A 13265-nucleotide genomic window follows, 5' to 3' on the forward strand; every position below is an offset into this window, starting at 1 on the left:
TCTAAGTCTGGTCATCCTAGAAACTTCCAATTTCATACAGTTAACTCTTTCTAATCTTGTATTCTTTCTTGCAATATGTAAGATATGTATACTGTAATCAAAAGCAGCTTGCTCCAAGAATTTGAAGTTGCTCTATTATTTTCAAATCAACAAACATAGCATGCTATATTAGCAACATGAAGAGAATATACACACGGATCTCCTCCACATCAGTGTAAAGAGCATGCCATTTTCCGTAGTCTTAATCACCGTGTCCTGTCTAGCATAGATAACCATATTACCCAATTTTTCAGTGGTTATTGACGGTGATTTGTTTGTGGCAGCATCTCATTCTCCAGGCCAGCTTGCCCTTGAACTCATGGCACTCCTCCTGTTTCAGCCTCCTGAGTGCTGTTATAGGTGCAAGCAACCACACTCACCTCCAGACTTATTTCTGCTTCTGAACATGTCTGTCTGCAGCACAGATCTTGCTCATCTGTTCCTTGTAAGATTTCCTGAGATCTAATCTAACTTCCACTTTCTCTGAAATGTGTTCCTCAACTTTTTTAAAGATGTGTGTGTGTGTGTGTGTGTGTGTGTGTGTGTGTGTGTGTGTGTAATATATGAGTGCTTGCCTACAGGTACCCACAGAGATCAGAAGGAGGCACTGGATTCCCTGGAACTGGAGTTACAGATGGCTATGCGCTACTGTGTGGGTGCTGAGAACCAAACCTAGGTCCTCTACAAGAACAAGTACTCTTAAACATCACTTCTCCCTCTTCTCACCTGTCGTAAGTGGGACTAGTAATTGCCTCCTCTCTGAGATTATGTTTTTATATCTGTTCTAGCTCTTATCACATCGCATTCAACTATTGATTAGTGCCTCTGCTCCCCATCATTTCCTAATGTTAGAGTGGGGGAAAAAAAAACCAGTTAAGGAGAATGGAATCTCTGGCCTGCATGGAAACTTAGCATTCCAGTTTGGCCGGTTCAATCACTTTGGCTAAGGGATCATCCCTAGAAAGGAGGGCTCACCTTAAGCCATGCTAAAGAGATGGGTGGATTAATTAATCCTTTAATGAGATACTGCACTTTTCCTTTCCAGAATCACTGTACCCAGTGCAGCGACTTACGAACTGCACCCATGGGGGGTTGTAAATCTGCTCACTTTTCTGAATTATTCAGAAAAATATACCTTTTCCTTTTCTTCTTTTTTATCTCTTTTTCTAAGCAAAGTTTCCTTAACACTCTGGGCTTCCCCACCACCCCAACATTTTGGGCTTCCTCACTCTTTCTCTAGAGCTTTCATCCTAGCCATGTGGTGGCGTCCCTGGCATGTGTCTGACCGGCAGCCAGCTGACATGGCATGGCTTTTCCCTTCTCTCCTCCATCATCCTCTTCTGGCAGCTGCTAAGGTTTTACAGCTTGCCTGCCCTGACGTTTTTCTTTGAAACTAATAAAATTGTCTTTGTATTTCCATTTGAGTCAATTCTTAAATCCTTTTATTAATGAGATACCCAAAAGGGGACCCCAAATTCCCCTGTATCAATAGCATTCTGCATAATTTCTAGTATGTAATAAAATTTTAGACATATTTGTATTACATTATCATTATAGACTGATTGGCATTTTTTCTTTCCCAATCAAGATAATTAAAAAGTGCTTTGGTGGGAGGCAGAGGCCCACAGATCTCTATGAGCTTAAGGCCAGCCTGGGCTATGTAGTGCACACCTGTCTCAGCAGGGAGTGGGGTACCCTGATTGGAACTCACTTCTATCCATCTAGAGGGTAGTTGGTTACACAACTCACAGGTTCAGATGAGCTGCTAAAAATCAAAATAATTTTCTCTTGTGTGACTTCCCAAGTATACATGACTTACCCAAGTTGTATAAAAGCACTTTTCTTGGAAATGATGTCACTTCACCCATTTCAAATTGTGATTACTTTTAAATAAAATGTAAACATGAAAATGAATCACAGTTTTATTGACTTTTCCCAATCTTCTTTACTAATACACAAAAAGTTATTTTTTTACAAGTTAATAAATTCTAACTTAATTTGTCCAAAACAATGTTACCAAAGGTATTTATTAGAGTATAAAATTCCTTAACTCGGAGCTGGTGAGATGGCTCAAAGGTTATGTTGTACCCAGAGTCCCCCAAAGACCACCAAGAGACCGAATCTGATGTAAAAGCAAAGAGTCTTTGTATTGTTACGAGTTAACTCAGGTTTCTCCATCCGTCTGACGCAGCAGCAGAGCAGGAGAGACCCTGAGTAGCAATGGGGCAGGGTTTTTAAAGCAAGGGGGGCTTGGGGTCTCAGACTACAGAGGAACAGAATGGCTAGGGTTAGTTAGGGGTTACAGTTATCAATTTTTGGGCAGGCCTGCACAAGTCCCAGGCTTTGTCATGGAATTGCCATGGAGGCTGGCTGGCCTAGCATGTACTGACTGTGGAGGCTGACTCAGTGGCCCAGGTTCTGTCCTTGACCCATGCATGCAGCTCTAAGTTAGTGAGGGGTCACAGACAGTAAACAACTGGCTGAACCTTGAGTCGTCAGAGTACATACAGAAATGGAACTACTGCCAGGACTATGTCTTTTGTTCATGGCCCTCCCAGAAACTGCTTGCTCAAGTCTCAGGAAACCGAAACTGAGGCCTGATCTCTGAGAGAAGACTGAGAAGCTGTTGTGGTGTCTGCCTGGCACTTTCAGTTAAGCACACTGGCTGCTCTTCCAGAAGACTCAGGTTCAATTCCCAGCACCCACATGGTAGCTTACAACTGTCTGTAATCCAACTCAAAGGGATTTGACACCCTCATACAGACATAAATGCAGGCATAACACCAAAGCACATAAAATAAAATGAAGTAAATCATTTTCTAGAAAAAGAGAGAAAACAGCATGTCAGGATACCCAAGTGATCTAAGGCACTAGACTCAAGCTCAGCTTCACTGTTTGGGGATTCTGGACTCCACATGGAGTAATGGGTCTGAATTCCACTTCTGACACAATACTATTGCACGGCAGTGGTGTTGTACACCATTAATCCCCGCACTCAGAAGGCAGAGACAGGTAGATCTCGGTGAGCTTGAGGCCAGCCTGGTCTACAGAGCTAGTTCCAGGACAGCCAAGGCTGCAAAAGAAACCCTGTCTCAAAATAAACAAACAAAAAAGAGAAAGAAAAAAAAGAAAGAAAAATCCATAACTCCTGATGCTCCTACACAGTGATACTAAAAATTAAAATGAGATTTGAATCATTGTTTGTCTATATTTCTTAGCTCAAATGACCCTGAGTGGCATTAAGTATAAATCTTGCATTTTACATGTAAGAGATGTGCATCCTGGTCATAATGATTCATTTCTCTAAAAACAGAGTTGATCGAAGCAGCCAGGGTGGGAATCTCATATCTCATAATTTTTGAAGTAACACTTTTCACTGCATCACACTATACAACTTGAGAACAACCCAAGATGCTAGTTACAAGATAACATATACAAGTTTTTCATTGAATATAAGCCAAAAGTTATTTCTCAAGTAAAAAAAAAAAAGTGCAGGATTTGTCTCCTGGGTGATTCCAGATCCTCAAGTTGACAATCACGTTAACACAACTACTCAACTACACACAGAGAACTTAGAAAAGGACACACAGCTAGCATCTTATAACCTAGGGAAATGCACTTGAAAGAAGGAAGTAAGAAAGAAATTTAATTCCTCTTTGAGCATGTCTGCATTTGATCTTTACAGTAGACATGTGCTAGGTTTTGAATTCAAAAGAACGACACTTTTAGCAGAGAACAGGACCTGCATGACAGATGAGTGGACAAAGGCACTTGCCGTGTGAGCAAGTCTAACCACCTGAGGTCAGCCTCAGAGCCCTCTTAAGACAGCCTAGCCTGTGCTTAACAGCACAGCAGAAACGAGACCCTGCCTCAAGAAGGTGGAAGGAGAACCAACCTTTGAAAGTCGTCCTTTGAGCTCCACACAAGTCATCACACACACACACACACACACACACACACACACACACACACACATACACACACACATCTCATACATGCACACTAAAATTAAACAAAAACAATTAAGGACATAAATGTAGAAAACATGGTATCAGTCATAGTAAAATTCCAAGTTATCTTTTGTTTTGCTTTGTTTGGGGTTTTTTGTTTGTTTGCTTGCTTGCTTTCTGAGACAGGGTTTCTCAGTGTAGCTCTGGCTGTCCTGGAATTCACGCCATAGACCAGGCTGGCCTTGAACTCAGAGATCTGCCTGCCTCTGCCTCCCTCCTGAGCACTGGGCTTAAAAGCGTGTGCCACCACTGCCCAGCCTAATCCCATGGTATCTTAATTAACAGTGGAGAATGTCAACCGTTGGCCTGAGTGTAACCATTCCTGCTCCTTGTGCTCCAGTGCCGTGCTAGAGTTACTGAGTCAGGTTGAACTGGTCCCGCCTGCGCTCTCCAACCATCTCTAAATCTAAGGAGAAATAAATGCTAACTGATCTGTTTACCATTCTCGACATCCAGAGCAGCACCTGGGACCTGACGAGTATTTAGCCCGTGACTCATCATGACCTTGTGACCTAGCACTAGGAATTTAGGATCAAAGCCATCTCAGCCTTGGGAGAAAACATTATCAAGTCCTACTGCTCTGAAGAGCGAAGACTGTGTTGACAACACTGGCTTAAAGTCCCAAATAAGAACCCTTAAGGTTCTGTTTCCTGATGATTTTGGGAAAATGTCTCTGCAGCAGCAACGGCAGGGGATGATGATGATGATGACTCAGACCCAGGAGGTCTGAAGCAGTGATTCACCCTTTAAGAATCCTCGTAACAAGGCCGCGAGGCATGTCACAAGTGCTAGCTGTAATTAGGAGAATAAGGCTCTAAAAGCAGCATTTGCTTTTCACATTAGCAACAACCACTCCTTACTACACCATGAAACCAGGGAAGTCAGCATAGATGCTGCGTTGAGTCACTGAGAAAGTACTTCTTTCCAGCGTAGTGCTTACTCGGTGAACAGTCTTACAGGATGTAGCTCATAGCCTTGATTGTCAGGAAAAATCTTTTAAAATGTTTTATTACATTTATTTACTTGTGTATGCACCCGCAGGCGTGTGTGTGTGTGTGTGTGTGTGTGTGTGTGTGTGTGTGTGTGTGTGTGCTGGGGTTTGAGTGTGGAGGTCACAGGATAACTTGCTAGAGTTACTTCTCTTCTTCCATGCGGGTTCTGGAGTCAAACTCAAGTTATCAGACGTGGCAGCGAGTGCCTCTAACCTTTGAGCTATCAGGCAGGCCTACAATATAGTTCTTTAAAGGTATGGTGAGGGGCTGGAAAGGTGGCTAAGAGATTAAGATTAAGGTGGCTGCTCTAGCAGAGGATCTGGGTTAGATTCCTAGTACCTACATGGTGGCTCATATGCCCTATTATGGACTCTGTGGGCACCAGGTACACAGTGGTACACAGACATATAGGCAAAACACCCATACAGAAAAAAAAAATTTTTTTTTTAATTAAAAATTTAGGCCCACATCCAGGGCTTTGAGTTGGCCCACCCCAACATCTACCTTATCTATGACCTGTTGGAATGAGTGCAGGATCTCCAGGACTCGGGAAGCAACAGTAGGATGTCCAAGGGGAGTTTCAGTGAGGGCTCAGTATTGAGGGTATACCAGAAGTCAGAGGCCTTGAACCAGACCAACGACTCGTTACAATGAACATTTGCCAATAAAGCTGTTTGGACAAAGGGGTCTACTGTGTGACACACCGCAGTCCCAATGCCACTGCAACAGATGAGGAGGTGAGGGAGAGGCGGGAAAATGGGGGGGAAAAATGGGGGGGGGCGAAGTGTGGGGGTTTGGTTTGTTTGTTGTCTCTTTTTTTTTTTAATTTTCTTTTGGGAGGGGATGCTGCAGGGGTGATTTAGAGGGACTAGGAAATGAGTGGAATTGCCGTGCACGATGTGAAATTCCCAAAGAATCAATAAAAAACTATGTTAAAAAAAATTAAAAATTTAAAGCCAGCCATGATGACACATGCTTTTTGTTTGTTTTGTGTATTTGTTTGCTTGTTTTGTTTTTGTTTTTTAGACAGGGACTCTCTCTACATAGCCCTGGAAGTCCTGGAACTCACTATGCAGACCAGGCTAGTCCCGGACTCACAAATATCCTCCTGCTTCTCCTGAGTGCTGGGATTAAAGGTGTACACAACCACGCACAGCATTGTTTTTAAAGATTTTATTCTTTTTATTTTTAATTATGTAAATGAGTGTGTGTGTGTGTGTGTGTGTGTGTGTGTGTGTGTGTGTGTGTGTGTGCAGATGACTAGGTGCTCCCAACGAACAAAAGAAAGGGTCAGATTATCTGGAGCTGAAGTTACAGATGTTTGTGGGTGCTGGGAATAAAACTCTCATCCTCTGGAAGAGCAGCAAGCACTCTTAACCTCCGACCCATCTCTTCAATGAGAGCACACCTTTAATTCCTGCACTCAGGAGGCAGAAGCAGGCAGATTTCTGTGAGTATGAGGCCAGCCTGGTCTATAGAGTGTGTTCCAGAATAGCCAGGGCTACACAGAGAAACCCTGTCTGGAAAAAAAAAAAAATTATGCTGAGATTCACAGGTCTATTTGTCTATGAGATCTAACTCTATGGAAGGAAACCCTAAATGCCAAGGCAGCACATGTATATATATGTATAACCTTTGTTTACCTGTTTGCATATATTAGTGAGGCAAGTTAGGGAATAGCTTAGCAGCCCGGGATTCCCATTGGCTTGGGTTGTGCACACGCCCCTCTTCTAACAAAGCATCCGGTAAATCTTAGTAATCTACATCAAGCTGTGTACACATCCCTCTCCAAACAATGGAGTAAGTTTCTCATCCCCCATGCAAAAATCAAAAACCACTGTTCTGAAGAATTTCTATTCAACTGTATTTGAGAACACACATTCTATGGAAAACAGATGGCCAATCTGGCCTAGACTGGTTTTGGATGCCTTTGCCATAAGGCAAATTGTGTCCTCTAAGTTTTAAGGAGAACCCCTTGACTACTATCTTAAACCTATTCATAATTGGGCATGCATATGATTAAAATTAGATGCATTATAGGAAAAAAGATGCACAGTGAGCAAAGGCTTACCTAATCTAAGCCTGTCAATCAAAATAGAAAAAAAAAAAAAAACCCACCGGTTCTATACCTATTAACAACCAAACTCCTTCTTTTGAATCCCATAAGAGGGACTAGAAAGAAGGCTTAGTGGTTAAGAGAACTAGTCATTCTTGTAGAGGACCCAGGTTTAGCTTCCAGCATCCACAGAGTGGCCCTCAACCATCTATACATAGCTCTAGTTCCAGGATTCTTCTTTTGACCTCTGTAGGCACTAGGCATCCATGTGGTCCACAGAGATACATACAGACAAAACATCAGTACAGTAAAGTAAAATAAATAAATAAATTTACAGAAAGTTCAAACTTGAGGCCCCTGAGTATTCTTTCATCCATGTGGCCAGCCCACTGTCAACCTTTACAGATTATTTCTTTCCTGTGTATACTATGGCTTTGCTTTTGAAGAACCAAAGCACCCCCATTTCGAGCAAGCCCCTCACCCCAGCTAGAAACAGACCTGAGTTTCAAATTTTTCAGAGCTGGTGACATAGATCCCAGGAAAATCAGGATGTTTGAAGAGCCATCTGTTAGCAACTGATTAACCATAGAATGCCCCAGTGCCAGAGATGGTCAAAGTACAAAGTCAGGATGTTTGAAGGACTATCTGTTTGCTAATTGGCCGCATTGTGCTCTTACCCTGCAAGAAAATGTCACGAAACACGACAGAATCCGCTAATAAGAGTTTTATTAAAGATAAAGGACAGAGAGTGCGCAGGCCTGTGGGAGAGACATGTGTGGAGAAGAAGGAACCGGGAACATGGCGCTGGATTTTAAAGGCTGGGCGTGCCCAGGTCATGTCACTACTCCATGCATGTGCGTAGATCACGTGGCCACGTTGCACGCTTACATCGCCATGAAATGTCACGGATCCTGGGAGACGCCTTGACCCGGAAATGGCTATCTTGACCTGGAACTGGCTAGGCAGAAGTGTCCAGGTCCGTAAGGCATCCTGGTTACGAGAGACGCCCTGACCAGGAAATGGCTATCCTGACCTGGCACTGGCTAGGCAGAAGTGTCCGCTGGGCATATGCAAACATGCCCGACCATGGGGGCGTGTTGTGAACCCTTCACTATCTAGTAACAATTGATTAACCACAGAATGCCCCAATGCTGGAGGTAATCTATAAAGTTTGACAAAAAAACGGTTAAAACTACAAAGTAAGATAACACAGAAATTCTGAAAAGCCCCTAAAACTTGAGCCAATCAGAACTGTACCCATACTAGCACTCCTAAATGATGTAACCTTGTGGTTTTTGCCTTTAAAAACTGAGCTTGCAGAGGGGCGGGCACCTCCTCCAACCTCCACTGTGTTGGATGGCTTGACAAGGGCCCTGCCGTGGCTTGAACTGCTTCAATAAACCTTGCTCTTGCATTTCGGTGAGTTCGTGTCTCTGGTGGTCTCTTCGGGGGTCTTGCGCCCAGGACACAACTGCTTTGAACAACATTTCCTTGGTACTTTAGCTAATCTGTGTGTGCCTTTACTTCATCATTGAATAAGGTGCCATCTGAACTAGCTTTGTATTGCTGTGATAAAACACCATGGAAAAACAACCTGGGGAGGAAAGGATTTGTTCTGCTTACACGTCCACATCTCAGTCCTTTGAAGGAAACCATGGCAGGAACTCAAGGCAGGGAATGGCACGCAGGAACTGAAGCCAATAAAAGCCCCTGAGGAGGAGGGATGCATACAGATTTGTTCCTCCTGGGTTGCTCTGCCTGCTTCTTTATCCGCCCAGAACCACCCGCCCCACAGTGGGTGGAGCCCTTCCACGTTAACCATTAATCAAGAAAATGTCCTACAGATTTGCCAATCTTATGGCAACATTTTCTAAATTTAGATTCCCCCTTTCCTTGTATGTCTAGGTTTGTGTTAAATTGACAAAAAACCAACCAAGATGCCAAAAACCCAGGAATACCTATCCAAGATCCTGAATTATAGCATATTAATATTCCTGTGCTTATGACTGAATTACACTAATGACTAACATTTTTAAGTATTTAACAGTGTTCTGCATGCTTATGTGCACTGTAGCGCTAATTCCCACACAAAGTAGATTCTACTGTTAAGCCCATCTGATAAGTGAAGAAACTGATACAGTGTTGTGATTGAGTGATGTGCCAATAGTCAAAAATGCCACAAATAAATCTAATTATCTCCAGACTCAGGCCCTGAAACAATATGTAATTCTGCATCGGGAAGTTCTTCCTTTTCTTTGAACACCTTCATCTATAAGATGTACAGAGTACACTCAAGTTACAGCATCATTTGTGAGTCCCATATTTGTGGTCACCTACCCTCTAAAATTTAGCTATCACCTCAAAATCAACAGTTGAGCCAGGCATGGTAGAATATACCCATCATTCCAGCACTAGAAAGGATGAGGCAAGAAAATCGTGAGTCTGTGGCTGCACTCCCCACTGGGCTACACCTGACCTGGCTCCAGAGAGTAGTACCTAGCTAGCCCTAGTCCATATTTTGTTTAGCAGACACCTCTTGTCTCTCTTGTCCCCTGTATGACTCTTGTCTGGGAGTCTTCCAAGGATACAAAGGCCTATGCAAAACTTGATTCAGGAAACAGGGAAAACTGTGGTACCTGGTGAGTAGAGGAATTTGCACTTGGCATTGTATTTTGGGGAGCTTCTTTCAGGTTGTTTGAACATATGGAAATCAACTGGCTAAAGTGTAAATACAGAGAAATAAAAATACCCTGGGCAAAAGGAAAGTGTTTCAGTCCTTAGAGACCGGATGCCTCTGCAGCCAAGAAAGGCTAAATTCATTCTTAAGGTGCCTCTGAGTCTTCTTTCCATGGATCCGCCTGAACCACACACCCATGCCACTACACTTCTCGACATTTGGTGCCCAGCGTGATAATTGGGACACTTTGTGACAACTGGCCCCAAGTCGTGGCTTGAAGAAAGACAAAGAATCTGCTGGAGAAGGACAGGGGAGCTAGCCATCTTAAGAACTGAAAGGAAGCCCTCTCAGGGTAAGAGGACTCCAGGATTGGCAGGGTCATGGGGAATTTAAACTCCCCATCTCAGGAGCAACAAAATGTACAGTTGCTAAAATGCTTGTCAAAAGCAAAGGTAGTAACTGCACAGTTTTTCAGGATAGAAACAGAACAGCTCCCGAGACAGGAAGTAAATCAAGGGAAAAGACCTTTCTCAATAGAGAAAGGGGAAAGAAAATAAAAAAGGAAATCTTCCCAACAGAGAAGAGGGAAGGAAAGAAAATAAAAGAAAATTTCCCTATAGAAAAGGGAGAAATGCTTAATCAAGGAAAAAAAAAAAGATTTTCCTGGTAAACGGGAGGAAAATATGGAAACTAGGCCTAAACATGAAAAGGTCCCATAAAAGAAAAACAAAGGAAAGAAAAAAAGCCTCTTCCCAGCAAAAATAGAGGAAGAAGAAAAGGCTTTTTCTAACATAAGAAATTGAGGATAGCTAAAACTCTGAGCTCTTTCTGCCTGCCAGCACAGAGCAGTGGCATCTGAATTACAAAGAATTAATAGGTAGCCTCATGACTGCAGCCTGAACACACACAGCAAGCCCAGAGCGTAGAATTTTGTTGTCAGTCTGCTTAACTTTGGTTTAAATGTTTTTTTATTTTTCCCTCAGAGTGGGAATAACTCAATATTAAAGATCCCATGGGAAATGTTTTTTTGTTTTTCCCTAATGATGGGAATAACTCATTTTTTTAAAATGTATTTATGTATATAGTATTCTGTCTGCATGTATGCCTGCACACCATGAGAGGGTGCCAGATCTCATTACAGATGGTTGTGAGCCACCATATGGTTGCTGGAAATTGAACTCAGGACCTCTGGGAGAGCACAGAAGAGCAGTCAGTGCTCTTAACTGCTGAGCCATCTCTCTCTCCAGCCCCAGAACAACTCATTAGTAGTAGGAGAAAGAAGAAGTTTAAATAGGCTCAACTTCTGGTGAAGAATGGTTGCTGTCAGGACATGGAATGCTAACTAAGTTGATGCTGTTCGAATTTCCACAGATGTTAATCATTCAGTGTGTAAAGGATGTTCTCTTCTTTAGATTGCCTAATAAATGTTTGGATGAATGTTCGATTCTCATGGTAGATAAACTGAAGGAACAGGATTCACAATTTTCAACTCTATATTGAATATGCTCTTCTCTGATTATCATTACTGAGAATTTGGCTCCACTCTTTAAGTTGCTTCCTAGAAATTCTTGGTTAAAGTCTTAAAAATGTAACACCTGAAACAGATTGGGTTGTTAGCTTATTAAATAGTGTGGTTGCTAGGACAAAAAAAAAAAAAAAAAAAAAAAAAAAAAAAAAAAAAAAAAAACATAGAAAATCATCTCTTACTGATAAAGAACGTACAAAATTATTTTTCCACCAACTAAAATACAGGTAAATTGTTTGATCCACACTGTTAAAAATTGGCAAGTTGCATTAATGTGTTACTTGGGATCTATAAAAAAGAATCTTCTATCTAAGAGTTTGTAAAAACACTCCAGAGTATTGCCTAAAGTTACCTCTTAAAATCCTATATTTATTGTCTTTAATACTTTCACAGATGGCTTATGTAAAAAAAGACTATGCAGATAAAGGCTGGTGACAGAACTGCTCAGTTGTTATTACTCCCATATTTAAAAGGCAAAGCCGCTCCAGTGAGCAGGACAGGAGGTTTGGAAGTACTGGGGGAAAGGTCAGTCGTTAATGATGAAAGACCAAAATTAAAAATAAAGTTAAGAGGGATTGAGATTGAAGGATTGTTGGATTCTGATACTGATGTATCTGTAAGTTCACAAGAATCCTGGGATCCCAACTGGCCTTGTCTCCATTCAATTTGTAGGCATAGTGTAGTCGGCAATACCTTATCTCAAGTAAAACAAGAATGTAGAATGGATTAATTGTCTAGGGCCGGAAGGACAGGAAGGGATATCAAGGCTTTATGTGGCTGATATAGCCATGAATTTATGGGAGAGAGATTTGTTACAACAATGGGGAGCTCGAATTAAGATTCCTACAATTTCAGAAACAGCTCATAAAATGATGTTTAAAATGGGGTATGTCCTGGAAAAGGTATTGGAAAGAATTATAAGGGAAAGTCACAAGTTATGAGGGTTGTACAAAGGCAAGATAGGGCAGGAACTGGCTGTCCAAATTTGGAGGAGGGGCCACTGCCAGTAGCCCAACTGCTCTGCCTTTAAAATGGCTAACTAGCCGGCCGGTGGTGGCACACCCCTTTAATCCCAGCACTCGGGAGGCAGAGGCAGGTGGATCTCTGTGAGTTCGAGGCCAGCCTGGGCTACCATGTGAGTTCCAGGAAAGACGCAAAGCTACACAGAGAAACCCTGTCTCGAAAAAAAAAATAAAAATAAAATGGCTAACTAAGAAGCCTGTATGGGTAGAGCAGTGGCCCTTAACTAAAGAAAACTTGCGGGCACTTGAAGAACTTATAAAGGAACAGTTAGACACTAAGTACATCATGGAAACAACTAGCCCTTGGAATTCTCCTGTATTTGTAATAAAAAAAGAAATCTGGAAAAATTGAAAATGTTAACTAGTCTAAGAGCTATTAATAAGATAATTCAACCTATGGGATCTTCACAGCCTGGGATTCCTTTATCTTCTTTATTACCTAAAAAATTAGCCTATTATAGTTATTGATTTACAAGATTGCTTCTTTACTATCCCTTTACAAGAACAGGATATAGAAAATTTTACTTTTGCAATTCCTACTTATAATAATGCTCAACCAGTAAGGAGATATCATTGAAATGTCCTCCCATAGGAAATGCTAAATAGCCCAACTTTATGTCAATATTTTGTAAATAAACCACTGAAAATGGCTCGTAAACAGTTTCCTTAGTCTATTATTTATCATTATATAGATGGTATTTTATTGGCTGTTTCTGATACAGATACTTTAGAAAAAAAGTTTAATATGGTACAGAAAATTTTACCCTTAGGGGATTACAAATTTCTCCTGAAAAAATACAAAGAGAAGATTCTCTTAGCTACAAATTAGGAGAGATCAATTACATACTCTTTTTTTTTTTTTTTTTTTTTTTTTTTTTTGTTTTTCGAGACAGGGTTTCTCTGTGTAGCTTTGTGCTTTTCCTGGAACTCGCTTTGGAGACTAG

This window comes from Peromyscus leucopus, chromosome 3 (assembly GCF_004664715.2).
Source record: "Peromyscus leucopus breed LL Stock chromosome 3, UCI_PerLeu_2.1, whole genome shotgun sequence".
Taxonomy (NCBI): Eukaryota; Metazoa; Chordata; class Mammalia; order Rodentia; family Cricetidae; genus Peromyscus; species Peromyscus leucopus.